Source organism: Kogia breviceps, chromosome 2 (assembly GCF_026419965.1).
Source record: "Kogia breviceps isolate mKogBre1 chromosome 2, mKogBre1 haplotype 1, whole genome shotgun sequence".
Taxonomy (NCBI): domain Eukaryota; kingdom Metazoa; phylum Chordata; class Mammalia; order Artiodactyla; family Physeteridae; genus Kogia; species Kogia breviceps.
In genome coordinates, this window is record NC_081311.1 from 146,921,613 (window position 1) to 146,948,273 (window position 26,661).

The 26,661-nt window shown below is 41.8% G+C and overlaps 1 protein-coding gene across 25 annotated transcripts in view; it reads left to right on the plus strand.

Annotated features, from left to right (window-relative positions):
- The first annotated feature begins 1,732 nt into the window (after window positions 1–1,732).
- The window catches only part of OSBPL6 (oxysterol binding protein like 6), a 206,506-nt gene continuing 181,577 nt past the window's right edge, over window positions 1,733–26,661 (plus strand). For 12 of the 25 annotated variants that reach the window (XM_067026357.1, XM_067026364.1, XM_067026369.1 and 9 more), the window contains exon 1: window positions 1,780–1,925. The gene's annotated coding sequence lies outside the window, so the exon portion shown is untranslated. Of the gene's footprint in view, window positions 1,926–26,661 lie in introns of all 25 variants that reach the window. The other 13 variants (XM_067026361.1, XM_067026365.1, XM_067026382.1 and 10 more) reach the window with 6 other exon arrangements.

Consider the following 26,661-nt stretch of genomic DNA (forward strand, 5'->3'; position numbering starts at 1 on the left):
AAAACCTATTTTTAAAATAATAAAACACGGAAGTCCCTGGTAGTCTTGTGATTAGGACTCAGCGCTTTCACTGCTGAGGGCCCAGGTTCAATCCCTGGTGGGGGAACTAAGATCCCACAAGCCACGCAGCGTGCCACACCCCGCCCCCTCCCCCCCCCCCCCAAGTAATAAATTACAAAAATAAAATAATAAAACAGACAGATACTATGGAGTAGAGGGAAAGCATACAAGCATTCTTAAGGTAAAGCATGAGACTTAGGTTGTGATAGTTCCTTTCCCCTCCCTATTAGTTTATGGTTCTCTGCTGTTAGAGGTTTAGTGAAAAATTTTGAGAAGCATTTCCTTAGATTAAAGAGTCTGTGTGTGCTCTCTCATCTCCTTTCACACTCGTATTTTCTTGTATATGGGATTTGGATTTTTCTCTTTTTTCTTTTTAGAGAGAGAGAGCAGTTTCAATAGAGTTTGGCTCAATGGATCCCAGATGGAAGGAGTGAAAAGGTGGTGATAGTCAAGTGAAGGTCAGAGCCCCCGTCGTTTCCTTGAGGAGACTTTCTCCACAAGGAAGGAGTTAAGGTGAAACTGTGACATGTCACAGCGTTCAGCATCTATTATTTTATGACAGGACGATATAAGAACGTTGTTAGTGAGGGTGGAAGTAGCTAATCCAAAAAGTGAGACTGGAGATTCAAGAGAAATTGTGTGTGGGAATGACTATGTTTCACAGCGAAGCAGGGTTTTTATCAGCACAGAGAACAGTGAAATGCCATCACAGTTGCCTCTGTGGGTACCAATATCTTCAATTTTTGAGGGCACCTCTCCCCCAACTCATCCAACCTGGATCCCTAGAGAGCCCACAAAGCACTCCAGCGCTGTTTCTCTACTAGTTCCTGTTACAATCCGTGTTCTCTGGATTTTTTTCTCCTGAAGGTGGTGATGACAGAAATGTCTTGAGATACTTCCGACATTTCCCCAATCATCCCTTTACAGAAGAAACGTCTGTGCAAAAATTACACCGTCTTTCCCAGCAAATTTGCCTTTAGATTAATCTGCCCTTGGGTATAGGCTGGAAACGGTTTAAGGGTAGAAGAGCTTAAGAGGCTGGGAAGGGTCGTAGTGAGGTGTGTCTCTGGACCGGGGAAGTTTTTGCTCGGAGCGTCAGGGCCGGGGGAGGGAGGGAGCAGGCACACACAGTCCCGTTTGTTTATTGATCAGCCTGAGCGACGGCCTGAGATAGGGGCCGGGCGGCGCCTCCAGGGAGGTGGCCGGGCTGCTGTTCCCTTCTGAATCCGCTCTCCCACGGTGCTGGGAGGGGCTGCGCTCCAGGCCCCGAGCGCTGAGACCATCTGGGGCCACCCCGTGCGGACCAGGGCTGGCCCACCTCCGCCAGCTGGAGGTAGGGCGAACGGGGTCGTTTCTACGGCGCTCAGGCCCGGGGATGTCCGGTCAGGGGCTCCACGGCTGTGATCTCTGGGCACCAGGGGTGTTCCCACGGGGGCCAGGCCGGGAGTGAGCCCAGGCAGTGAGACCCCGCGCCTCGGAGGCTCTGCACGCCCAGCCCGCGGCTCTCCGGGCAGCGCGGCGAGGGTATCCAGCCGGTCCCGCGCGCAGCTGGAGCTCCGACCGCCGCGGTTCTACTCCAGCCCAGCCAACCAGCCAGCCAGCGGCAGCCGGGGGCGGGGAGCCCTGAGCACCGCCCCGCCAGCGCGCCCCGCCCGTGGGAGAGGAGGGGCTGCGGCGCCGCCGACCACTGGAGGCGCAGCACCGCCGTCACCGCAGCTGTCGGCGCTGGAGACCGCGGATCCACGCAGGCGGCGCCCGAGCCTCCGCTCCCCGGCCGGCCCGCGCGCCCTCCCGACTGCCGTGGCCGTCTGCAGCCTCCCGCCGCTGCCGCCGCAAGGTCGGCGGCGCCGCTGCTCGTCTTCCAGGTAGGTGTCCTAGCTGCGGAGGGGACCTCTGGAGTGGCACGACGGTGCCCGCACCCCGGCCCGGGGGCATTGTGCGCGGCCGGAGGGCCGAGGACCCTGAGGGACGCACGGCCGGGCAGCCCGGCTTGGGCCTCTGAGGCATCCAGCCCTCCGGGGGTTCCCCTGGCCAGAGAGTCCGGGGCGTAGGTGCCAGTCCCGCCCCGCGGCCGAGGTGGGAGGGGGCGTCTGGGTACCGGTCTGCGCTCGCCGCCCTCCCCTCCCCTCCCCTCCCCTCCCCCTCGTTGTGGGGAATTCCGGCCGCCCGGCTCTAGTTCCTGCATCCCCCCCGCGCAGCCCCTCGCCCCGGCTGCTGGGATGGAAGCTGGGGCAGGGACAGGGACAGGGACTGATATAATTGTCTGCGGAGAACCCGACCGGCGCGCTCGCGCCCGCTCCAGCTAACGCCTACGCCGCACCTTTCAGGGAAGCTGGGGAGCGGAGAGGAGCGGCTGGGGAAGTTGTGCATTGGGTTTTATTGTGCGCGTGCACTGCGGACTGCCCTCTCGGGGCACCCCTGCCCACAAGCTGCCGGCGCCCCTGCAGCCTTTCCTGCAGCCTTCGTCCACACCCCCGGCCAGGGCCGAGCCTGCCTTCTCTGGTTCAGACCGGGACAGGGTTTTCATTGCAGTCAAGACGTGCTTCCCCTGCAGCCAGCGGGAGCTGCCTGCAAAACGTGGGGCCGGGGATGCTGGGCGAGGAGGGGATGGGAGACCTAGGGAGGAAGCCGGGAAGAAGTAATGACACCAGCACATTTTTTGAAAAAGCCTCTGCTGTATACAGACATATCTGCATGACATCTTTAAAGCTGTTTTTGAAAGTTATGACCAGATACTGATTTTGTAGCAATCTGTTATATACCTGAAGGTAGCTTAAACAGAGACCTAAAGCTGGGGAAAGCATTACATAATGGACGTGAAGCAATTGACACGAAACTAAGTGAACCGACTGGGTTGCCAGATTATTTCTTCCTCCTGGATGCAAAGTCCTATAGGCTTTTTCTCTATAAGAATTTCCATTTTTAAATCGCTGGATTAGTTTTAGCAAACTGTGCTCTTTTCCCCCAAATAACAAAATAATTTTTCTTGACTATCTTTTCTTAAATTTAAAAATTGCATCCTAATGGATAGTTGTATATCATAGAGCTGATTAATATATGTGGTCTTTCTCCAGAGGTAAAAATTTTTAATATTCCTGCTCAATATCATTAACTTTGTTTTCCTCTTGGTTGTATTTTTACTCCCTCCCTCCTCCCCTTTTTGTTTTTTGGAAGCATTTCTACAGTTTTATGTACTGCGAGCTCACAATGTTGATATTCCTATCCAATGCTACGGCATTGCAGATATAAAGACTAATAATAAATGAAACAGAAGACCTCACAGTAACTCAGAGTGAGCAGGGTTCCCAAGGTCGAAGGGAAGCTGCAGTGTAACCAGGCTATAATCACCTACAGAGAACATGCATAACCCTCCTTGGGATATAAGGAAAGCCCTGATTGGTGGAATATTATTCCTATTATTATTTTACCCCTGGATTTCGTGTATTTTCCACCTAAAAATAATTTTTTTTCTCCAAGTAGAAACACAGTATTTTGAAATTAAAATCTTTGCTTTTAGAAAGCCTAAAAATCCAGGGTTTGCTCATATTTTCAGTTTTCATGTTGATAACTCCATTTTACATTCAGCGGATGGATTCCTTTTGGGATATCTCAGTTTCAAATTATGATGGTTTATCAGATGTTTCTTGGTTATAATATAATGTGATTCTGTTAGACTTTTACAGGATCACTTAATATAAGTTTTCTTGTCCTTAGATGGCTTTAACTTTACGTTAGTTAACTTTATTCCAAGAAAAAAGATAAAAGTCCTTTCAAGAAGAAATATGTATTTTGGGAGATCTATAGCATCACTGCAGAAGTAGAATTAGGTTAATGCCTGAGTAGATAAAAGGTTTTTTAAAAAATTAATTTATTTTTGGCTGCGTTGGGTCCTCGTTGCTGCGCGCGGGCTTTCTCTGGTTGCAGCGAGCGGGGGTCTACTCTTCATTGCGGTGGCTTCTCTTGTTGCAGAGCACGGGCTCTAGGCGCGCTGGCTTCAGTAGTTGTGGCACGTGGGCTCAGTAGTTGTGGCTTGCGGGCTCTAGAGCACAGGCTCAGTCGTTGTGGTGCACGGGCTTAGTTGCTCCGCGGCATGTGGGATCCTCCCGGACCAGGGATCCAACCTGTGTCCCCTGCATTGGCAGGCGGATTCTTAACCACTGCGCCACCAGGGAAGTCCTAGATAAAAGTTTTATGTGACTTTATTCATAAAACTGTTGGACTAGGGAGAAGGTATAATTTTTATTAAAATGCCTTGGTTAAGTAACATGCAGTAATCATTCAATGGATACTTACTTATTGAGCACCTGTCTGTTTAGGACATTGGTCTAGGCATGTGGGAGATACAAATAAGAATGAAAAGATGTCCCTCTGTCCTCAAGAGTTTGTTGTCTTGTTTGGAAGGATAAGGCATGAATTCTCAAAATAGGGGCTTTTTTTTTTTTTTTTTTTTTTTTTTTACTTCAAAGTTTAAGTAATAATTCTAATACTTTTTTTTTTTTTAATTTTCCCGGTACGCGGGCCTCTCAATGTTGTGGCCTTTCCTGTGCAGAGCACAGGCTCCGGACGCGCAGGCTCAGTGGCCATGGCTCACGGGCCCAGCCACTCCGCAGCATGTGGGAGCTTCCTGGACCGGGGCATGAACCCGTGTCCCCTGCATCGGCAGGCGGACTCTCAACCACTGCGCCCCCAGGGAAGCCCTAATTTTTTAAAGTTTGTTTTTAATTTTGAAAAAAAGGTCTCATACTATCTGTTCATGTCTGAGACTTTTTATTTTCCCACACAACGTTATGTCACTAAGATTCATCCGTGTTGTATGCAGCTGTAGTTCATTGACTTATCTGCTGTACAATATTCCATCATTTGTCTGTAACACAATATGTTTCCCTGCTCTCTTACCAATGGCCTTTTTTTTTTCATTTTTAAGAAGATTGCAAAGAGTGATGCTTTGATCATTCACGTTTCCTGGGGTACATGGGCAAGTGTTTCTCTTGGGTAAATACCAAGGTATAGAATTGTTGATTGTGTAGGATGTGTGGATATGCAACTGATAGATATTGCCAAATTATTTTCTAAAATTGTACTAATTTACACAAGCCAGGGAAACAAGCAAACACGAATAATCAAATACAAACAAGCATAAGTGTTTGTGTGTGTGTGTGTGTGTGTGTGTGTCGGATTGCCTTCCCTTGGCATAGTGATTTGGAGAACACATTGCTGGTAATTCCAAAAGCAGTTGAATGACAATGTGGCAGCATCTTTAATACAATAAAAAAAAAAAAAGACCTCCCCAGGAAAAAAGCTTGTTGCTTACCAATAAAGTCAGAAGTTATCAAAAAAGCTCATAAGAAAGTAAAGGACTCTTTTTATTATTATTATTATTAATAATAAAGCCTCTGTTATTCAAGCATGATTATCCACATCCCTTGCTTCAGCTATACATTCCTTACATCCCCTGAATAGATGTGTGTTTATATGATTTGAAATCCAGAGTGAACTTAGTAGTTTTGATCAAGAAAATGAACTAAAATTAATTTTAGGGGTAACTGACATGATGTCCATCTCAGTTACTGAACTTAGTAGTCTGCCTTTCTAGTGTGGTTCTGAGTTTCCATGAACTTTGGAGGCAGTTCTACATCCATCCATTCGATCACCAACCCCCTGGCTGGTCACTTCTGTGGGTCTCATGTGGCGGTGACACGGGCACATTGAGTGTCATTCCTCATTCAGCCAGCGTTTATTAAACACCTAGTATGTGTCAAACACCATATTAGGTGCTGGGTCATAAACATGTCTGCCCTCAAGGATCTACCCAAAACAGACTCTACCAAAAACAAATCACTGTTGAATATGTATACGTGTGTGTGGGGTGGATCTGGCTTTGGTTTTAGAATTTGCATGAAGTATCTATTTTTTCTTTTGTTCCCTAAACTTTTTCCAGATTTATGTTTAGACCTCCTTGAGTTGGGAGTGCTTAAATATAGTTTTATTTTATTGGCTTTTTAAAAGCAGAAGCTTTAAAAGGACTTACTCATGGTAAGTCCTTTTGTCATGTTATCAAATAGGATAAAGGCAGAGGTCAGGGAAGAGATATCTGGATGGGTGAATTCAGATTTGTTGGGAATGGACCATGACTTAGTGTCAAATTGATTTTTAAAGGGAAAAATAGCAAATAGACAAAGATGAATGGTTATTAAGAGATCCAACTTGGGTATTACAGGGAACTGAGTATATTGAGTCATGATGGTCTCAAGATGAAGTTCCTTGTGGGTTATATGAACCCATTTTCTTGAAAGTTTGTATTCACTTACTTTGTGTATGTATGAATGTAGTTTTTATATTAAAATACATCATAATGCAAATGTTAAATATCTGTAAAAGGATTATGTTAATAGAGTGGTGAATTATGGGAAGCAGAAAGGTCCAAGGACTCTTTCTTACAGTGGTTTGGCAGTTTACTTGAAAGTAAAAACTACCCTGTGTGAGGGAATTCCATCTGCTGGGGCCAGTGTCTCAGAAAATCTATATAGTAAGCTGACAAAAGGTAGAGCTTGAAAGGAGGTCACTCCAAGTAGTCTGATAGCCAGGACTATCTAAGGGATAACTGGGTTAGAGGGAGCATTAAGTATGTAACTTCACTCTTAAAATAAGCTTAAGTAAGTAAATAAATAAATAAGCTTAAGTACATAACAGTTAGTTTAAATAGGTAAAAAACATTTAAGTAAAATATTGCCAGAGTATCATTTAATATGTTGCACCGGTGTTATGAGACTGAGTACAAAGAATTCATGATTAATACACAAAAGTTATCTTCTTAGAGATGATGGATTATATGTTTTTCTGTTCAAGAAAAGCTAGATGTCAGTTTGTAAAATATATGAAGAAAGTACCCAGACACTGGAGATACTTATATTTGCTTGATGTGCTGATGCTTGAATAACCTTTATGTTAGATTCATGAGGTGTTAGAGGTGAAAGGATTTAAAAAAATTTTTTATTCCGATTCCAACCTCTTCCATTTCCCAGGTGGAAAAACTGAGGCCCAGAGACTTGCCCAGTGAGGTGCTAGCACCATTAGCAGATAATGTGTCAAATAATTTACTTCTTCTGGTGGTAACAGGAAATAAAGCTCTTATCTAAATTATGAGTAGATGAATAAGAAGATGAACCAATAGCAACCTCTGCAGTGGACTTGAAGCTTCCTTTCTGTCATTCTCTTTGAGTGGTTGGTGTAGGAAGTGAAATCAAGCATATCTTTTAAAATTTTCTTAGATTTTTAGAGAGAAGCCTTTGTTTATGAGGGTATGATGAGAGGAATAAACAGTACAAATATATGATTGTTTAAAATTTTTTCATGTTTTCTATTTTGATACCCATAGCTTTGTCTTTTAACTCAATGGATGGGAAAGGATAGAGAAAATTAAATTATCCTGTGCTTCTTTTCCGTTGTCATTCTCTTTCCATAAGCTAATATGAGACAAAATCGAAGTGTAGAGGGAATTGAGTCAGGAATAGAACATCAACTTTTATTTTTTTATCTTGCATCTTATTGAGGCAATTCTTACTGTAGTTCTTGAGACAGACCTATCCACCTTTTGAAAAGAGTGTGGAAGTAGAAGGGAGAACACAGCAGTATATTTTCAGAATCTTTTTTTCAAAAGTCAAATCTAAAATAAACCTGGCCTCAATTTCCAGCAATAGCTTTATTTCACAGCTCCTAAACCAGTGCTTAAGTTTTACCATAAATTTGAAGAAGTTACCTTAATGTTTTTTGTACATAATACAATGTTGCTGCAAGTAACATACTGTGATCAACTACTAAAGTTTAAAGAATAAAGTATCTAAAAGAAACTTACAATTAAAAAATTTTTTGTTACATGTCATTTCTGTAGATAAAGTGGAAAGTCTGATTCTATTTTAAATTAAGATAACATTTTTGCTTTCTGTTTGACTGTAGCAGCTAGACAAGCTTTTGCATATTCGCACCCCATCAGGCAACAATCTGAACAGTTTTTGTTGTATAATTTCCCTAGAATAGAAAAAGTAGCACAATTTGAATGGCATGTTGATTATGAAAAGACATTAATGAAATTCTTTTTGATCCCAATAAACCTCCAGTTGAAGCAAGAACTATAAAAAGAGTGTGATCTCCAAGGTAGGCCAAGCGAATGTAGGATCCATGTGAAACTTCAGGAAGATAGCAAGGGAAAGGAAGAGATCATAATCCACAGGAGCTCAGAATGATGGAACAGGAAGGTCAGGGAAGGAAGTAGATGGATATTATATCCCAGCTTGTCTTCAAGTTTTATTTCAAAAAGGGCTAACAGAGGAAATAAAAGTGTGAATCTAAAGGCTTATGGAGATCAGATATTATAGAAGATGTCTATTTCTACACTTACAAAAACCTTTTAAACATCTTAAAGAATACAGAAGGCATAAGATAAAAGATTGATAAATTAAACTTCATTTAAGAAAAGATAGTATGTGTAACAGTCAGGAGATAAACATCATCACCCCAGGAAGAAACTATTTATAACATGTTGTAGACTACTGGTAACTTCTTAATATCCAAAGAACTCCTATGTATCAATGAGAAAAAATGACTGTTAATCTAATAGAAAAAGGGGCAGAGGAAATGAACAGACAGTTCGCAGTAAAGGAATTACTAGTGGCATGTACAAATATGAAATTGTGCTCAACTCATAAGAGAAATGCAGTTTTAAACTATTTAACCTGTTAAATTGGCAAAGATCTTAATGTTTGTTAATTCCTTGGGGTGGCAAGGCTTTGGGGAAACTGACAGGCTCATACATTGTTGGTAGGGGTACAAAAGGGCACAGCATCTATGGATAGCAATTTGGCAATATTGCCAAAATTAAAAATCCACTTGCCTTTTCATGCCAGAAAATCTAAGAAATTTTGCCACAGATACATTTGTACATCGCAAAATGAGTTTGCATCAAGACATCCACCATGGCATTGTCTGTAATGACAAAGATTTAGAGAGAGCTAAAGATCCATCAGTATGGGATTGGTTAAATAAGGAGCAGAAACAAAACTAAGTAGCTGTTAAAAAGAATGAGATCATTCTATATTTGCTGATGTGGCATGATCTTTCAGATGTAAGAAGGGAACAGATCAAGGTGCAGAGGAGTAGGTGGCCATTGATGTTAAATATGAGTTTATAAATATGTTTATGCTTGTGACTGTGGAGACTGTCTCCTGAGGGTGACCCAATAAACTGGTAACAGTGACTGGCTCTGGGGAAGAGAGCTGGGATTTTGGGGTGAGTATGGGAAGGACACTTACTTAGCACGCTAATCTAGTACACCTTTTACTACTATTTGAATTCTTAAATATCTGAACATATTATGTATTCAAACCAATATAATTTTAAAATTTCTTGAGGATCACGTGTATTGATCAAGAATGTTGAGTAGTTGTAACCAGTAGCATTCCTTTGCAACTTTTGGTCCCATTCTGTGTTGATATAAGAATGTGGTAGTTGCCATAAAGACTCACCCCCACTACTACCCTGACAGGCTAAAGTTCAAAGAGGAGGGAAACTGGAAGCGATTGCCCTTTGGGACAGGGTTGGCACACCTTGCTTCTCTGTAGTTGCCCTGCCTTTGCCACTGTGCCCCCAGCTAACTGGTTTTACTAGAAAGGAGACTCAAGGGAGTTGATTAGGACCGGGGTACAGATGAGAGTTCAGGGAGAACAGACATCGAAGAAGGTGGTGGCAGAAGCCTGAGGCTGGGAGAGCACAGAGAGCGAGATGGTAGTAATTGCTACCCCGACTCCAGTAGAGGCAGCTTACGGTGCTAAAATAGAGAGAAATGTTATTTTATGGGCCACGGTCTTGAGGTCCTCTGCTGCCCCTGAGGTTTGGTATGGTGTCTAGGAATCTGCCTGTTCTGGGAATCACTATCTCTTTCACCCTCCTTGTTTTATAGCCAAGATGATTCCCTTCATCCCTTGAAATATCCATTCCATAGAGTATTTTTCTAATTAGTTCTGAAACCATTTATGATATTCCGCTCTTAAACACATACACTCATAGAGTGATTGTTTCATCATGTCTTTGCCCTCCTAGAGCCCACAAAAGGATATCTAATACTAAGCTACAGAATAGTAAGAAGGAGAAAGCTGAGAAAACAACTGAACGGTTAGTGGTCATAGCTTTGGGAAGAGTAATTATGTGCTGATATGAATGATATGATTAGATATGATATATGATAAGATATGTCATCGCTGATATGATATGATATGAATTTTAAAAGCAATAATATGAATAGTTATGAGTTATACTGAAGAAAAGGAAAAACTTGGTAACAATCAGAGGTATTGTACTGCAAAATAATTTTCCTAAAAAGAAATAAAAGTAGTTTAATTATCATCATTAATACATATTTATGCAAAGTTAATAGACATGGCCTTCATTTGGAATTGGTCACTTTATTTTATTATTATTATTTTATTTATTTATTTTTTTTTTTGTGGTATGCGGGCCTCTCACTGTTGTGGCCTCTCCCGTTGCGGAGCACAGGCTCCGGACGCGCAGGCCTAGCGGCCATGGCTCACGGGCCCAGCCGCTCCGCGGCATGTGGGATCCTCCCGGACCGGGGCACGAACCCTTGTCTCCTACATCGGCAGGCGGATTCCCAACCACTGCGCCACCAGGGAAGCCCCTGGAATTGGTCACTTTAAATCAGGAAGGACACTCACCAGTTGTACAGTGGGGAAATGTTACATCAGTCTCTTTCTTTTAACCTCTAGACATGAAGTTAGGATTAAGTGTGTATCCTAATAAATGAATCAAGTAAATAATATATTCCTTTTCTCTGTGGAAGCTCTGATACTATAGTAGCTATGTTCTTTTTTTTTCTTGGGAAATTTTTAATTTTAATTTTAAATGATACAGAAAGTGAAATATATTATGTGGGTGCCTAATAGCCCTGTTAATTACCAGTAAAGCCATTTCTTCAAAGTGTCCTGACAAGGCATTTGCCTGATTTTCCACTGATGATTTCTCAGCATCCCAGCTTCAGGCAAGTCCGATGGACAGTCAGTAGGTGAAAGGCACAAACCGACAAGGTGACCTGGATTTTGATTTCCAAAGATCTCCATTCTCTAAACTTGAGCATTGTCAGGATACCCACACTACCTGTAATACTAAAATGTGCCCATTTTACATATTTAGCTTTTATAAAGACACAAACTATTCATCATAAGCCAAAATGAGTAAACTTCTCAGAAACAAAGTGCTTACATAAACATGATAAAAGTAAATAATTCTTCCATTACTTTGGGATTTTTAGGTCCCATTTGGTCAATTACCTCTTCAGGGACATCAAGCTATATGTGGTGCCCTGACAGAGTTCATCAGCCTCACTCACAGAAGCAAGGGATCTGAGAATTGTCTTGTTCTGACTCATATTTGAGAGAGAGAACATAGGAGGAGTGAAACACTAGAGCAGTATTTGGCTGCCCAGGGATGGCCTGCCACCCAGTCCCTGGGGTGCTTGTGGATAAACCACAGGAGTAGCTATGTTCTTTTTAAGTTTGTTTAGAAACTAGGAGGAATAAGCAGCAGCCTCATAGTGGCATACCATGAGAAGCTTTGGGTGTCAAAGTGGGATGATTTGAAGAGCAAAGAATGATAGAGGTGGATGGGGAGAGGTCAGAGGAGCTCTTTATCACAGAAGAGGAAGCACTGGCAGGCTCTGTGCGTCGTGTGTGCCAGTATCTAGAAGACCCTTTCCATAACTTTCCAGGGCTGTTGAAATTTCAGGATGCATTTGATCCTTAATCGGTGTACCTCATGTGTCTTAATTCCTAATGGAATTTTAGGGGTAGGTTTAATCTGACATGAATGAACATGTATATTTCTTTAAGAGATTCAGTAGCATATGTTAAATACATGTGAACATGGTATTGTGCTCAACTGCTTCTTCTTGCCAGGCATTCAGCTTTTTTTTCACTATATCCCTCTTTGAAAATAGCTTGCTATCTTGTGGTGCTTTTTATCACAGTACACACTTTGGAGAAGCAGTATAATTTTGACAGGAAGAGCCCTGGAGCAGGTATCACAGATACCCAGGTTCTTATTCCAGCTTCTCCACTCATTACGCACCTGATGCTGGGCCAGTAACCTCTGGGAGCCTCATCTGAGGGCAAATCGGTGGTTGTTGGAGTGACCACATTTCCAATTAGCGTATGAAAACACTTAGAGAACTATTAAGTCCTATGAAAGTGCAATTATTAATCAGTACCTTAAATTCCCATTTACCTAGAATCCAGATAACCAGAAACCCAAAATAACTACATTTTTTCTGTAGACTTGTCCAGTGACAACTGATTTAATGCTAAACTGCCCAGTGGCACTATAAACTCAGAAGTTACTTGGAAATCAGATACCAATTACAAGTACATTCAGTAGTTTTGTTTGTTTTTTAAGTGGTCAGCAGTCTGGTTCTTTGAAAATTAGTTGATTATAAAATCAAAGTAGAAAAATCCCAATTTCTGACCAATTTGGGGGAAAGCAGGCATCAGTCACGAACGTCAGTCCGCCTCTGGCTCCTTCCGAGGGTGCTGCCCTTCCCCCACTCCACCAGCGGCTTTTTGTCCCCTGGCAGCCTCAGTTGCCCTTTCCACGCCCGGGGCTCTCTGTCCTCTTACGTCATGCCAGCCACCTCTTAACTCATTTTTCCTGAAACCCCTTGGCAGTCACTATTCCCTGCAGCCCTGCAGCTTCTCCATTCCCCCTGTTCCACTGTGCGACTTCCTTTGGTTGCCTCCTTGTATGTTTTGCTTTCCCAAGCAGAAGGGGGCTCCTTTTTTTTTTAGGATCAGGTCTCGTTACCATTCCTTTCTGTCTTTCAAGCTCCTTAGATGTCCACTCGCTGGGACATTCCGTTGCTTCCCTCTGAACACGCTTCCCTGCTCTGCGACTCTTCATTTTTCTGACATCATCAGTAAAAGAAGTGTTTCCCAAAAGTGACACCTCCGCTAAACATGAACACCCCCCTCCTCTTAATTTTAAACCTTTAAAAAAAAAATAGAAGTCTCTCTAGAATGTTTTATATGCTTCAGATAAAAAAATTGCACATAGAGAATGCAACAACAGAGCTTGTTAAAGTGATGCTAGTAGCTCTAGATTAAGAGTGTCCATTTTTGTTCACGCCTGTAATACAGAGGACTTTGGCTGTGGGGCAGCACGAATTGCTCCTTTACCAAATGATCCTAGAATTCTTCTCCTTTGACTTTTTTTTTTTTTTTGGTGGTATGCGGGCCTCTCACCGCTGCGGCCTCTCCCGTTGCGGAGCACAGGCTCCGGACGCACAGGCCCAGCGGCCATGGCTCACGGGCCCAGCCGCTCCGCGGCATGTGGGATCTTCCCAGACCAGGGCACGAACCCGTGTCCCCTGCATCCGCAGGCAGACTCTCAACCACTGGGCCACCAGGGAAGCCCCTTCTCCTTTGACTTTTAACTGACTTTTTTTTTTTCCCCTGGAAGATTTTTTTTGCTTTCTCCTTGCATTAGCAGTCAGCCTTCTGACACCTGTGCATGCTGCCCTTCCACAAGATGACATACAGGAAGTACTGAAGTAATTCTTCTTCAGCCACATCTTTGAAGTAGTAAGTGAGGAATACGTCTTACCCCTCATTTTTCTGAAGCTGTTTTCCTTTAGCTCAGAGGTTCATTTTCCAGATAGTAGGAGATAGTTAAGATGGTACGAAGTCCCTCTCAGTGCTAGATAGATCTGGTATTAGACTTTGTTATTAGATTATGGGAGGGTTTATAGTTTCTCTGAATATTGGCAATGAATTATCATTCTGACATTCTCTAATCCTATCATGTTTCTAACAGGATCATTAATTTGTTTGACAAACTATTTGTGCTTAGAAGTCAGAAAAGGCCCCTGCTCTCCTGGAAGTGACATGATGATGAAGGGAGACAGTCAGTAAAAGTACATTGCTCTTTTAAATTCTATTGAGAACTATAAGGACAATAAAAATGACTGATAGGGGCTTCCCTGGTGGTGCAGTTGTTGAGAATCTGCCTGCCAATGCAGGGGACATGGGCTTAAGCCCTGGTCTGGGAAGATCCCACATGCCGCGGAGCAACTGGACCCGTGAGCCACAACTACTGAGCCTGCGCATCTGGAGCCTGTGCTCCACAACAAGAGAGGCCACGACATTGAGAGGCCCGTGCACTGCAATGAAGAGTGGCCCCCGCTCACCGCAATTAGAGAAAGCCCTAGCACAGAAACGAAGACCCAACACAGCCAAAAATAAATAAATAAATAAATAGATTAATTTTTTAAAAAGAGTGACTGATGGGGCAAGAGCAGTTGTTGTTGGTGGTGGGTGTATTACTTTCCTAGGGCTGCCATAACAGAGTACCATGAACTGAGTGGCTTAAAACGATAGAGACACATTCTCTCAGCGCTGGAGGCTAGAAGTCCAAAATCAAGATGGATCCTTCCTTGCCCCTTCCATCTCTGGCAGCCCCAGGAATTTCTTCGCTTGTGTTTACACTTAAAGCTTTTAAGCCTCCTTCTTCACATGGCCTTCTTCCCTGTGTCTGTCTCTATCTCTCCTTTATATAAGGACACCAGTCATAATGGATTAAGGGCCACCCCTACACCAGTATGACCTCATCTTAACTAACTACATTGCAACAACCCTGTTTCCATTGAAGGTCACAGTCTTAGGTATTGGGGGTTAGGACTTCAACATATCTTTTTGGGGAACATGATTCAGCCCATTACAGTGGGCTTCTTTGGGTGGACTGACCAGGCAAGGCCTTGCTAGGTAAAGACGTTTGAGCTGAGCCTGAATGATGGGAAGGGGCAGATTGTGGAAAAAGTCTGGGAGCAGATCCTTTCCCAGCAGAGGGAACAGCAAGTGCAAAGACCTGGAAAGTGAGCCTGTTGGAGTGGAACATATGTACATTAGGTTTTACACTCTTAAAAGGGGCAAAAATATGTCTGTTTCAGGCAGGTTACTTTTAAGACAAAGGGATTTTACTTTTGAGCACTCTTGAGCACTTCTTGCATTTGGTCAGGCAAAGACCAAAAAAATTTTTCTTTAACAAATTAAATGCAGAGGAATCAGGTCTTCCAGCAGTAGCTAATCACATATTAAGAATTTTGTTGAGGGCTTCCCTGGTGGTGCAGTGGTTGAGAGTCTGCCTGCCAATGCAGGGGACACGGGTTCGAGCCCTGGTCTGGGAAGATCCCACATGCCGCGGAGCAACTAGGCCCGTGCGCCACAACTACTGAGCCTGCGCGTCTGGAGCCTGTGCTCCGCAACAAGAGAGGCCGCGACAGTGAGAGGCCTGCGCACCGCGATGAAGAGTGGCTCCCAGTCGGCTCAACTAGAGAAAGCCCATGCACAGAAAAGAAGACCCAGCACAGCCAAAAATAAATAAATAAATAAAAATTAAAAAAAAAAAAAAAGAATTTTGTTGATTAGAAGTTCACTTTTCATTTTAATAGTAGAATTCTCCATCACTATATTTGGGTTTATTTACCTAAAAGCTTTAAATATAACAACAACTGAGAATTAAGCAGACTTTGTAATAGTGAAGATTATTTTCTAGTAGTAGGAAATTAATTAAGACTAAGCATACTCTTTAAAAACCTGACATCATATATTAAATTTTCATTTTTCAACAAGATTGCAACATTGTTGTTGTCCTATGTGACACCTATGCACAGTAGCATTAGTGTGATTTTTGTTACATATTTATGAAAAATCTTAGTTTTTTCAGACTTAAAAATAGATACAGAATCTAGAAAAATCTATATGGAAATAGAAATTTCCTAAGATAGTCAAGAAGATGCCACATTAGACTGGCAATACCGTTAAGCATTCAGAAGTAGGATAAAGTAACTTAAAATATTGTAATATTTAATGCAAAGTTGACATTATGAAATATGCAGTAGTACATTGTATACGTGTACTTTTAGCCAGAACCTTGGTGTCGTTAATACAGATATATTTGTTTATATTACAGAGAAAATATATTACTTATGAATAACAAGTTTCTATAAAAAGCTGTGAGTTAAAAAGTGCTTATGTAAAACTAGATTTTTATGGTGAATGACTATTTAGGTAGGGTTTAGGATTACAAGACCAGACTGGAGCCAAGGCTGTCTGGGTTCAAATCCTGACTTTGCTTCCTGCAGCTGTGTGACTTTGAATAAGTCATTCTGCCCTAGTTAACTTGTTTGTAAAAAGGGAAATATAAAATTAATACCTAACTCAAAGCATTGTTGGGAGGATACCGTGAGTTAATGCATATATATTTCCTAGAAAGGGCAGATAGTAAGTGCTAGCTGTTATTATTTTTAGCATGTTAATTGAAAATTAGATATATTAATATTCATTAATTGGAAAACTTATTATGTAAAATGTAAGTATAGTCAATGTCTCTTATGCCTTCTTACAAATCAAAAGCTAATTTGAGAGAGATAAGAAACCTGTCAACAGAATTTGCAAGGCTCTGTTTTTTTTTTTTTTTTTTTTTTTTTTTTGCCGTACGCGGGCCTCTCACTGCTGTGGCCTCTCCCGTTGCGGAGCACAGGCTCTGGACGCGCAGGCCCAGAGGCCATGGCCCACGGGCCCAGCCGCTCCGCGGCAAGCGGGATCCTCCCAAACCAGGGCACGAACCCGCACCCCCTGCATCAGCAGGCGGACTCCCAACCACTGCGCCACCAGGAAAGCCCAAGGCTCTGTTTTAATGTTAATAATCTGTTAAAAGTATTTTATGTGCTTACTCATTTAGTTACTTATAGCAATGAGACTTTGTTAGGTCGTAAGGGAGAAGGAAAGATGATTAAGCTGTTGATCCTGCTTTTAAGAACCTGCCTACCCAACAAGGGAGATAAGACATAATTTAGTACAACACGAAGTGTAATGAGTTAAGTGTCATGCCAAGAAATGTGATTTCGTGCTGCAAGTATCTCTGGAGGTTGGGAAGCATCTGAAGAGGTTTTGTGGGCAAGAGGGGCATGGGTAAAAATGTAGGAACTCATGACATTTTTAAGGGATAGGAAGAATAGGAGAAATCTGAGGTAGAGAAGGAACAGTGAGATAAATAGGTAAAAGACTGAGAGTCTTGTCCCCAGGTCAAGAGAGGAAGGAATTTCTAGGAAGAGAAATGGACTATCACAAAGACTATAGAAAATGTAAGGGGAGTGAGGATTGAAAAAAGACCATGAGAAACATTCCCTCCTCATTTTCCTTTGGGGCAGAGAGACTTTGTTGGGGATTCATTGGCTTTTCTTGACAAAATAGCATGTAGTAGCAGAATTTCTGGGACATGACATATAACTGAAAAAGCATCAGGTCAGTTAAGGTATAGTCTGTTTATACTGGTGTGATTCAAACATAGTGAAATTTCTAGGAGGTTTTTGTTTTGTTTTGTTTTTAAATTCCTCACAGAGCACTTTTAAGACTACCTACCATTCGTTTAGCATTTTTTTTTTTTGTCTGCCTTACATTGTCCTAAACATTTGTGATGATCATCCACTCATTTAAAGCCTTGCGGCTGCTTTTGCAGTAGATATTGTTACTTCCATTTTACAGATATGGAGGCCATGGTCCAGAGAGGAGGTGAACAGCTCTCAATCCTTCCATCTGTAATAAGTGAACAAGCTGGAATCGAACCCAGCCTGTCTGGCCCCAAAGCCTGGACTCTTAACCAATTTTAGATAATAATTGTTTAGTAACCTCAAGGCATTTTAGAGGGAGAGCTGTTAAGACCAACATTTACTGATGACCAGCCACACTGGCCTCCTTGCTGTTCTTTAAATAAACCTGAATTATTCCTACTTCAGGGCCTTGGCACTTGTTCTTTTCTTTCTTTAGAACTCTTTCCCCCCAGCTTTGCCTGATGGGCTCCTCCCCAGCTTTCATGTGTCAGCTTGAATGGCAGAGGGGCTTCCCCAGCACCCCACTGAAGTCCGTGCATCACACCTGGTGCATCCCAACCTAAGAACAACTCCCTCCTTAGGTGTTTTTTTTTTTTTTAACATCTTTATTGGAGTATAATTGCTTTACATTGTTGTGTTAGTTTCTGTGCTGTATAACAAAGTGAATCAACTATATGTATACATATATCCCCATATCCCCATATCCCCTCCCTCTTGCATCTCCCTCCCTCCCACCCTCCCTATCCCACCCCTCTAGGTGGACACAAAGCACCCAGCTGATCTCCCTGTGCTATGTGGCTGCTTCCCACTAGCTATCTGTTTTACATTGGTAGTGTATATATGTCCATGCCACTCTCTCACTTCATCCCAGCTTACCCTTCCCCCTCCCTGTGTCCTCAAGTCCATTCTCTACGTCTGTGTCTTTATTCCTGTCCTGCCGCTAGGTTCTTTAGAACCTTTTTTTTTTTTTTTTAGATTCCATATATATGTGTTAGCATATGGTATTCCTTTTTCTGACTTACTTCACTCTGTGTGACAGACTTTAGGTCCATCCACCTTACTATAAATAACTCAATTTAGTTTCTTTTTATGGCTGAGTAATATTCCATTGTATATATGTGCCACATCTTCTTTATCCATTCATCTGTTGATGGACACTTAGGTTGCTTCCATGTCCTGGCTATTGTAAATAGTGCTGCAATGAACATTGTGGTACATGACTCTTTTTGAATTATGGTTTTCTCAGGGTATATGCCCAGGAGTGGGATTGCTGGGTCATATGGTAGTTCTATTTTTAGTTTTGTAAGCAATCTCCATACTGTTCTCCATAGTGGCTGTATCAGTTTACATTCCTACCAACAGTGCAAGAGGGTTCCCTTTTCTCCACACCCTCACCTCCTTAGGTGTTTATTTGTTGTTGTTTGCCTCCCAATATTCAGTGTCTAGCTTAGGTGCCGCTTTATTCCCAGGACCTAGTTCATATTTCAGTAAATATTTGTGGAATGAATGAATGCATAATATCTCAGAGCTATTGGATTTTAAGAACTTGGTGAGATTTTTTGGTTGAAGGAAATGTTAGAAGTATCAATTCATCTCTGTGATTATTTCTTTCTTATTTAAACGTACATGCCTTTTTTCAATAACTTTGAATTGAAAACTGCATGATATTTTAAAGGAAAGTCCTAAAAATTTCTTATGTATTGAAAGTGATACAAGTTCATTGTAGTAAAATTTGCAAACTGAGAAAAGTATATTTTATTTATTTATTTATTTATATGTGGCTGCATTGGGTCTTTGTTGCTGTGCCTGGGCTTTTCCCTAGTTGCAGTGAGCAGGGGCTACCCTTTGTTGTGGTGCGCGGGCTTCTCATTGTGGTGGCTTCCCTTGTTGCGGAGCATGGGTTCTAGGTGCGTGGGCTTCAGTGGGTGTGGCACACGGGCTCAGTAGTTGTAGCACACGGGCTTAGTTGCTCTGCGGCATGTGGGATCTTCCCGGACCAGGGCTCGAACCCTTGTCCCCTGCATTAGCCGGTGGATTCTTAACCACTGCGCCACCAGGGAAGTCCAGAACAGTATATTTTAAAATCAGCTATAGGGCTTCCCTGGTGGCGCAGTGGTTGAGAGTCCGCCTGCTGATGCAGGGGACACGGGTTTGAGCCCCGGTCTGGGAGGATCCTGCTTGCCGTGGAGCGGCTGGGCCCGTGAGCCATGGCCGCTGAGCCTGCGTGTCCAGAGACTGTGCTCTGCAATGGGAGAGGCCACAGAAGTGAGAGGCCCGCGTACCGAAAAAAAAAATTAAAAATCAGCTATAATATTGCTTCTAGAAGCTGAAATGTAATATTTGGATATGTTCCTTTAATTCTTTGCAAATTGTTTTCTTTTACTCAACAATGTATCATGAGTATTTCTTGTGTCATTCATTATTCTCCTAAACTTCATTTTTAAAATAGAATTTCTTTTTTAGAGCAATTTTAGGTTCACAGCAAAACTGAGCAGAAAGTACAGAGATTTCCCAAATGCCTACTTCCCCCAAACAAGCCCAGCCTCCCCTATCAATACCACACACCAGAGAGCTACATTTGTCACAATCGGCAAACCTACATTGCCACATCATTATTACCCAAAATCCATAATTTACATTATGGTTTGTCCATGGTGTACATTCCATGGATTTTGACAAATATATAATGACGTGTATCCACCATTATAGTATCATACAAAGTAGTTTCACTGCCTTAAAACTCATCTGTGCTCTGCCTATTCATCCCTCCCTCCCACCAGCCCCTGGCAACCACTCATCTTTTTACTATCTCCATAGCTAAATTTAATTTTTAATACATGCAGAATATTGTAGTTTATGCACATACCATACTTAATTCTAGTTAGGCAGTTAGGTAGTTTTTTGGCATTGTAAATAACCTGATAAATGGTCTTGTGTAAAGATCTTTGTGTACAACTCTGGTTATTCCCTATAATGCCTAGATTAAGGATTAAGGGATGTGAACTTTTTTTTTTTTTTTTTTTGTGGTACGCAGGCCTCTCACTGTTGTGGCCTCTCCCTTTGTGGAGTACAAGCTCTGGATGCACAGGCTCAGTGGCCATGGCTCACGGGCCCGGCCGCTCCGCGACATGTGGGATCTTCCCGGACCGGGACACGAACCTGTGTCCCCTGCGTTGGCAGGCGGATTCTCAACCTCTACGCCACCAGGGAAGCCCCGGGATATGAACATTTTAAGGTCTTCGTTACATATCCTCTAGCAGTCTGGGCCTCCAGATTTAAAAAAAAAAAAACAGTTATTGCTAAGAATGTATGAGAGGGCTTAGTAAAAAAAAATTGTCCAAGCATGGTGAAAACGTAGACACAATAATAATAGCTGATATATATGCAGTTTACTATGTGTCAGACTTTGTTTTAAGCACTTTATTTGAATTAACTCATTTAATAGTCACAGTAATGTTATTGATTATTGCTGTTATCAGCTCCATTTTAGAGATGAGAAAACTGAGGCACAAAAGGTTAAGTAATTTGGCCAAGTGATTTCCTTAACTGTAATCATGGGAATACTATTGGGACCTAAGTCTTGAGTCGTTATGTTGTGTTGAGTGTTCTGTGCTCTTCTGGCCCATTATCACCAGTAAAAACTAACCAGTTATCACCAGTAGTGTTAGGGAATCATCACTGTTATAGAAATGGTAGTATCAAAGACATGACAACTAAAATGACCGTAGAGAATTTATTAGCTCTTAGTTTTTCATTTAATGAATAAATATTCAAATGGAAAGTTTCCTTCAAATTCAACTTTATCTAACTCACTCAACATTTAGTACATCAGTGGTGTTTAGTGACTATTATTTAATGATAGCTTATGAATTTTTTCCTTTTCTGAGAGGAAATTGGCTGTATCATTTATGTATTGGACACTTTGGATTCTTAACTCTGGTTTTGCTGACTTCAGTATATAAATACTATCTGGCACATAGTAAAATAGGACTAAAATTATTCATCCCAATTGGTGATTAAAAGAAATACAAATTTAAAATCCAGTTTTCTAAATTCAAATGAGAGCTTCCATGTGTCAGTCTGTAAAGGCAGCATTTCAGTTTTTGACTTTACTGTGGAAATTCTGCTTTAAATAAATACAAATCAACATTCTTTTCCCTTCTCTCTGGTATTTCCCCCAAGCCCCAACCATTACCCCTTCCACACACTTAATATTTCTGTTAATTTGCTCCTGAGGATGCTTGCATATTTGCTGCTAAGTTTTTCTGGGTCTTTTTAGAGGACAGACTGACTTTACTGCCTAGGTTTGGGGCTCCATCCTATGGTTCCCTGGGTCGCAGAGATATTGAGTCTTGAACCTTTAGCTGCCTTTGAGTGACTGTTCAGATGTCATGGGAACCTCAGTGGGACTGATAACTATCAAGGGTTGTTTTTTATTTTCACTTGTTAAATCCCCCAAACTAATGCTATTAAAGGGCTTTCTATAGAACTAGAAGGTGCTTTCTATTCATCTTTTTTAACTCCCACGTCATATAGCCTTATACATAGTGGGCATTCAGTAAGTTGTTGAATATTTAATTTTTGTTAATTGACTCATATAAAATTACACTGTACATTGTTTGCTATTATAAATGCTAATTATAGGTTTGTTTAGTTTGTATTTACACTCTATAATCTTCGGAGAACTGAAGAAAAAACTGTAGTTTTTCCTTTCAACTTTAAAAGGAAACACAACACGTATTTGGATAAAGCACTGCTGTACTTCCATTCTTTTTTTTGTGTGTGTAGTATGCGGGCCTCTTACTGTTGTGGCCTCTCCCGTTGCGGAGCACAGGCTCCGGACGCGCAGGCTCAGCGGCCATGGCTCACGGGCCTAGTCGCTCCGCGGCATGTGGGATCTTCCCGGACCGGGGCACGAACCCGCGTCCCCCGCATCGGCAGGCGGACTCTCAACCACTGCACCACCAGGGAAGCCCCTGTACTTCTATTCTTAAATGTCCATTATAGGGTAGCTAACTGGCAATTATTTGTTTCCCTATAGAAGAAATATTTTTAAAAAATATCTTGAGAAGAATGCCTAATTATTCTTTATGAGCAGGTCACGTAATGAAATAACTAGGTTTAGGGATTACATTTTTCAAAACCAGGAATAAAGTAAACAAAGGCTAAAATGGATTTCTTTAAGTTAGAGATACTAGAGTTCTTTAGTTGATTCTTTTTGGTTTAAAACAGACCATTTGACATTTCTTTGCCAAGCAATAACTTATGAATTAAACACAAGCAAGGTTCTGTTTCTTCAGACACTTTAACAGCTACCCACAAATCATAAGGTAACTTTCTTCATTTCTCCTCTGCTGGCATAGGTGTGATGACTACTTAAAACAGGAAATTAGTAATCTCTTTTTGAGGGTGGTGGTAGAATGTTATCCCTGACAAATTAGCTCGTATATCTGCTCCTAGGTTTTAGTTTAAATATGCAACTCAGATGATAATATTACATCTAAAAGTGCTTTAGGTGACTTCCCTAGCAGTCCCGTGGTTAAGACTTCACCTTCCAATGCAGGGGGTGTGGGTTTGATCCCAGATCGGGGAGCTAGGATCCTGCATGCCTTGCCGTCCAGAACCCAAGATATTAAAAACAGAAGCAAGGCACTTCCCTGGTGGCGCAGTGGTTAAGAATCCGCCTGCCAATGCAGGGGACAAGAGTTCGAGTCCTGGTCTGGGAAGATCCCACATGCCGTGGAGCAACTAAGCCTGTGCGCCATGACTACACTCTAGAGCCCATGAGCCACAACTGCCAAGCCCACACTCTGTAACTACGGAAGCCCGCACGCTCTAGGGCCCGCATGCTGTAACTAATTAAATAATAATTTAAAAAATCTTACACGCCTAACCATGTATTTACCATTTATGTTCCTTTCATGCCTTTTTGTAGATCCATATTTTTTTTTTTTTTGCGGTACGCGGGCCTCTCACTGTTGTGGCCTCTCCCGTTGCGGAGCGCAGGCTCCGGACGCACAGGCTCAGCGGCCATGGCTCACGGGCTTAGTTGCTCCGCGGCATGTGGGATCTTCCCGGACCAGGGCACGAACCCGTGTCTCCTGCATCGGCAGGCGGACTCTCAACCACTGCGCCACCAGGGAAGCCCTAGATCCATATTTTTATCTGGAATCAGTTGTCTGCAGCTCAGAGGACTTCCTTTAACATTTCTTGTGTCTGATGGTGATTAATTCTTTTAGTTTTGGGTTTCTGAAAATATCTTTACTTTGCCTTCTGTTTTGAAAGTTATTTTCACTGGGTATGAAAATCTGAGTAGACAGTATTATTTTCTTTCAGTAGTTTAAAGATGTTGCTTCCCACTTGAATAGTTTCCAATGGAAAATTGTTGTTATCCATATTTTGGTACATATTGTATCTTTTTTTTTCCCCTTTGGCTGTTTTAGAGATTTTCTTTATCATTAGGGTTTTGAGCAATCTGATTATGATGTGCACTGATGTGGTTTTCTTCATGTATCTTGTGCTTGGGATTCATTGAGCTTTTTAGATCTGTGGGGTTTTCATTTTCAAGAAAGTTTGAAAATTTTCTGCCATTATTCAAAAGTTTTTTTTTTATTCCTTCTTCACTTTCCCTTCTTTTGAGATACTGTATTTGCCTGTATATTAGACCATTTGAAGTTGTCTTACAGCTCACTGATAGTCTGTTCAATTAAAAAATTTCTCTTTCCTTTCTGTCTTACTTTGGATAGTTACTACTGCTGTGTCTTCACATTTAGTAATCTTTTCTTTGGCAGTGTCTAAAACAATCCCATCCAGTGTATTTTTCATCTCAGATTTTGTTGTTTTCATCTCTAGAAGTGGTACTTGGTATTTTGAAATGTCTTCCGTCTCTCTATTTAACTTTTTGAGCATACAGTTATTATAACTGTTTTAAAGTCCTTGTCTGCTAATTCTAATATTTGAATCAGCTCTGAGTTGAGGGGATTGATTGGTTTATCTCCTTATTATGAGTCATATTTTCCTGCTTCTTTGTGTACCTGGTAATTTTTTATTGCATGCCAAATATTGTGAATTTTACCTTGTTGGGTACTGGATATTTTTGAATTTCTATAAATATTCTTGAACTTTGCTTTGTAATGCAGTTAATTTACTTGGAAATAGTTTGATTCTTTTAGGTCTTGCTTTAAGGTTTTTTAGATGGGACTAAAACAGTGCTTAATTTAGGGCTAAGTATACCACAGGACTGGACAAGACACTTCTGTTTACTCTATCCAGTGTCCTCTGAATCATGAGGTTTTCCAGTCTGGGAGATGGGACCAGATACTGTTTTTGATTCTGCATGACTTCAGGCACTATGCTGTAACCTCTGAGCCTTTCTGTTGGTTCTTTCTCCAGCTACCTTAGTTTCCTTACAGCTGTGAGAAGGAATCAACTGCATTCTTGAGGGGGACTCTCTGCACATCTCCAGAATTCTCTCTCTGCGAAGCTCTGTCCTTTCCTTCGAACTATAGCTGCGTTGGTCTCCTCAGACTCTCAACTCAGTGAGTCTGCTGATCCCTTCCTGGCTTCCCTTCCCTTTGCCACAGCTGGAAACTCTCAAGGCATAGGCTTGTACGACTTGGGGACTCACCTCGCTTTCCCATCTTTCAGATCACTATTTTTGTCATCTGATAATGTCTTGAAAACTGTTTCTTTGTGTGTTTGTCCACTTTATGGTTGTTTCAGATAGGAAGGTAAATCCTGTCCTTGTTATTTTATCTTGGCTAGGAGTGGAAATTTTCCTGGGATCTGTTGAAAGTGAGGAGACCGACAAAGGAGTAAAATAGAGAACTTCAGGGGTTGTGATAGAAGTTTACATGGTCAATGTGGTGAATAGGAAAGCCTAGCTGAGGTGGTAAGAGTTTCTTCAGCAGTGTTCGAAGCAACTGAGTGAGTTGGCTAGTGGTTTTATTGATTTATTATTTATTGTTCTTTTTTAGATACTGTTTGTTTGTTTGTTTAGTGCCTATTCTGTGCCAAGGTCTTGACATACATTATTTCTCACCCCTACAATAGGTCCAGAAGGTATTGTTATTGATAATCCTTCTCTACTCCCCACCCACCTTCCCCCTAACCTCAGCCCCAGCCCTTCTCAATATTAGAAGGGGCAGTAGGATTTTCAAGTGACTGCCGAAGTCCTGCAGCTTATAAATGGTATAATCCTATTTCAAACCCAGATCCTTGTAGCTTCAGAACCAATTGGTCCATAGTACTTTCTTCTTGCCAAGATTGAGATTTGTGCTGAGTGAGTGGGGAGTTGAGAGTGCTAGAAGGGAGAGGTGGAAGGGACAGCTTATGATTAACTAGATCAGGAAAGGAGGGAGTCAAAGATCAAGGCTGATTGTATGGGAAGAAAAAAAGTTGCAGAGGCCTTAAGGTCTCCATTGTGTTCACAATGGCTGTAATGGCGTTAAAGAAATAAGGGAGCATGTACTTAGTCCTGGATGATGACAGTGACAGTGAGGTGGGAGAAGGAAGATCCTCAGAATTTTACCTGATCTTCTAGTTAATCCTGGACCTCTAATAATAGTTCCAGATAGATTATAGATCTGAGAAAGGTAAAACAAAAGTATTCTAGAAAAAGTAAGCAAAGAATTTTTAAAGAAGATGTAAAGAGTACTCATCGTAAAGAAAACACGGTATTAAAGTTCTTTTCATCAGAAACACTGACAGAGAGCAAAAAAGCAAGCAATAGAGTAGAAGGTATTTTCAGTACATATATCCAAATCCTTTTTAGGTCAGTCACTTGGACGAATGAGAAGTTCCATGTAGTCATTTATTGAAACACTAAAATGTTTTATTCTTTCTATCAGAAATTCATTAACAAACACCATGGCTTTGTATATTTCCAGAATAGTTTGTCTAATCCTCTTAAGGGCATTATACCACTAAGCAGCACAGCTAAGTGTTTGACCAGTTTTAATTAGAACAATCATTTGTCACACTTTAGAAGCATTTGGCTCTTGGCTATGGAAGTATCAAGGCTGGGCAAAGAAGTATTAATTCTGCCATCTTTTTTTTTTTTTTTTTGTGGTACGCGGGCCTCTCCCATTGTGGAGCACAGGCTCCGGATGCGCAGGCTCAGTGGCCATGGCCCACCGGCCCAGCCATTCTGCGGTATG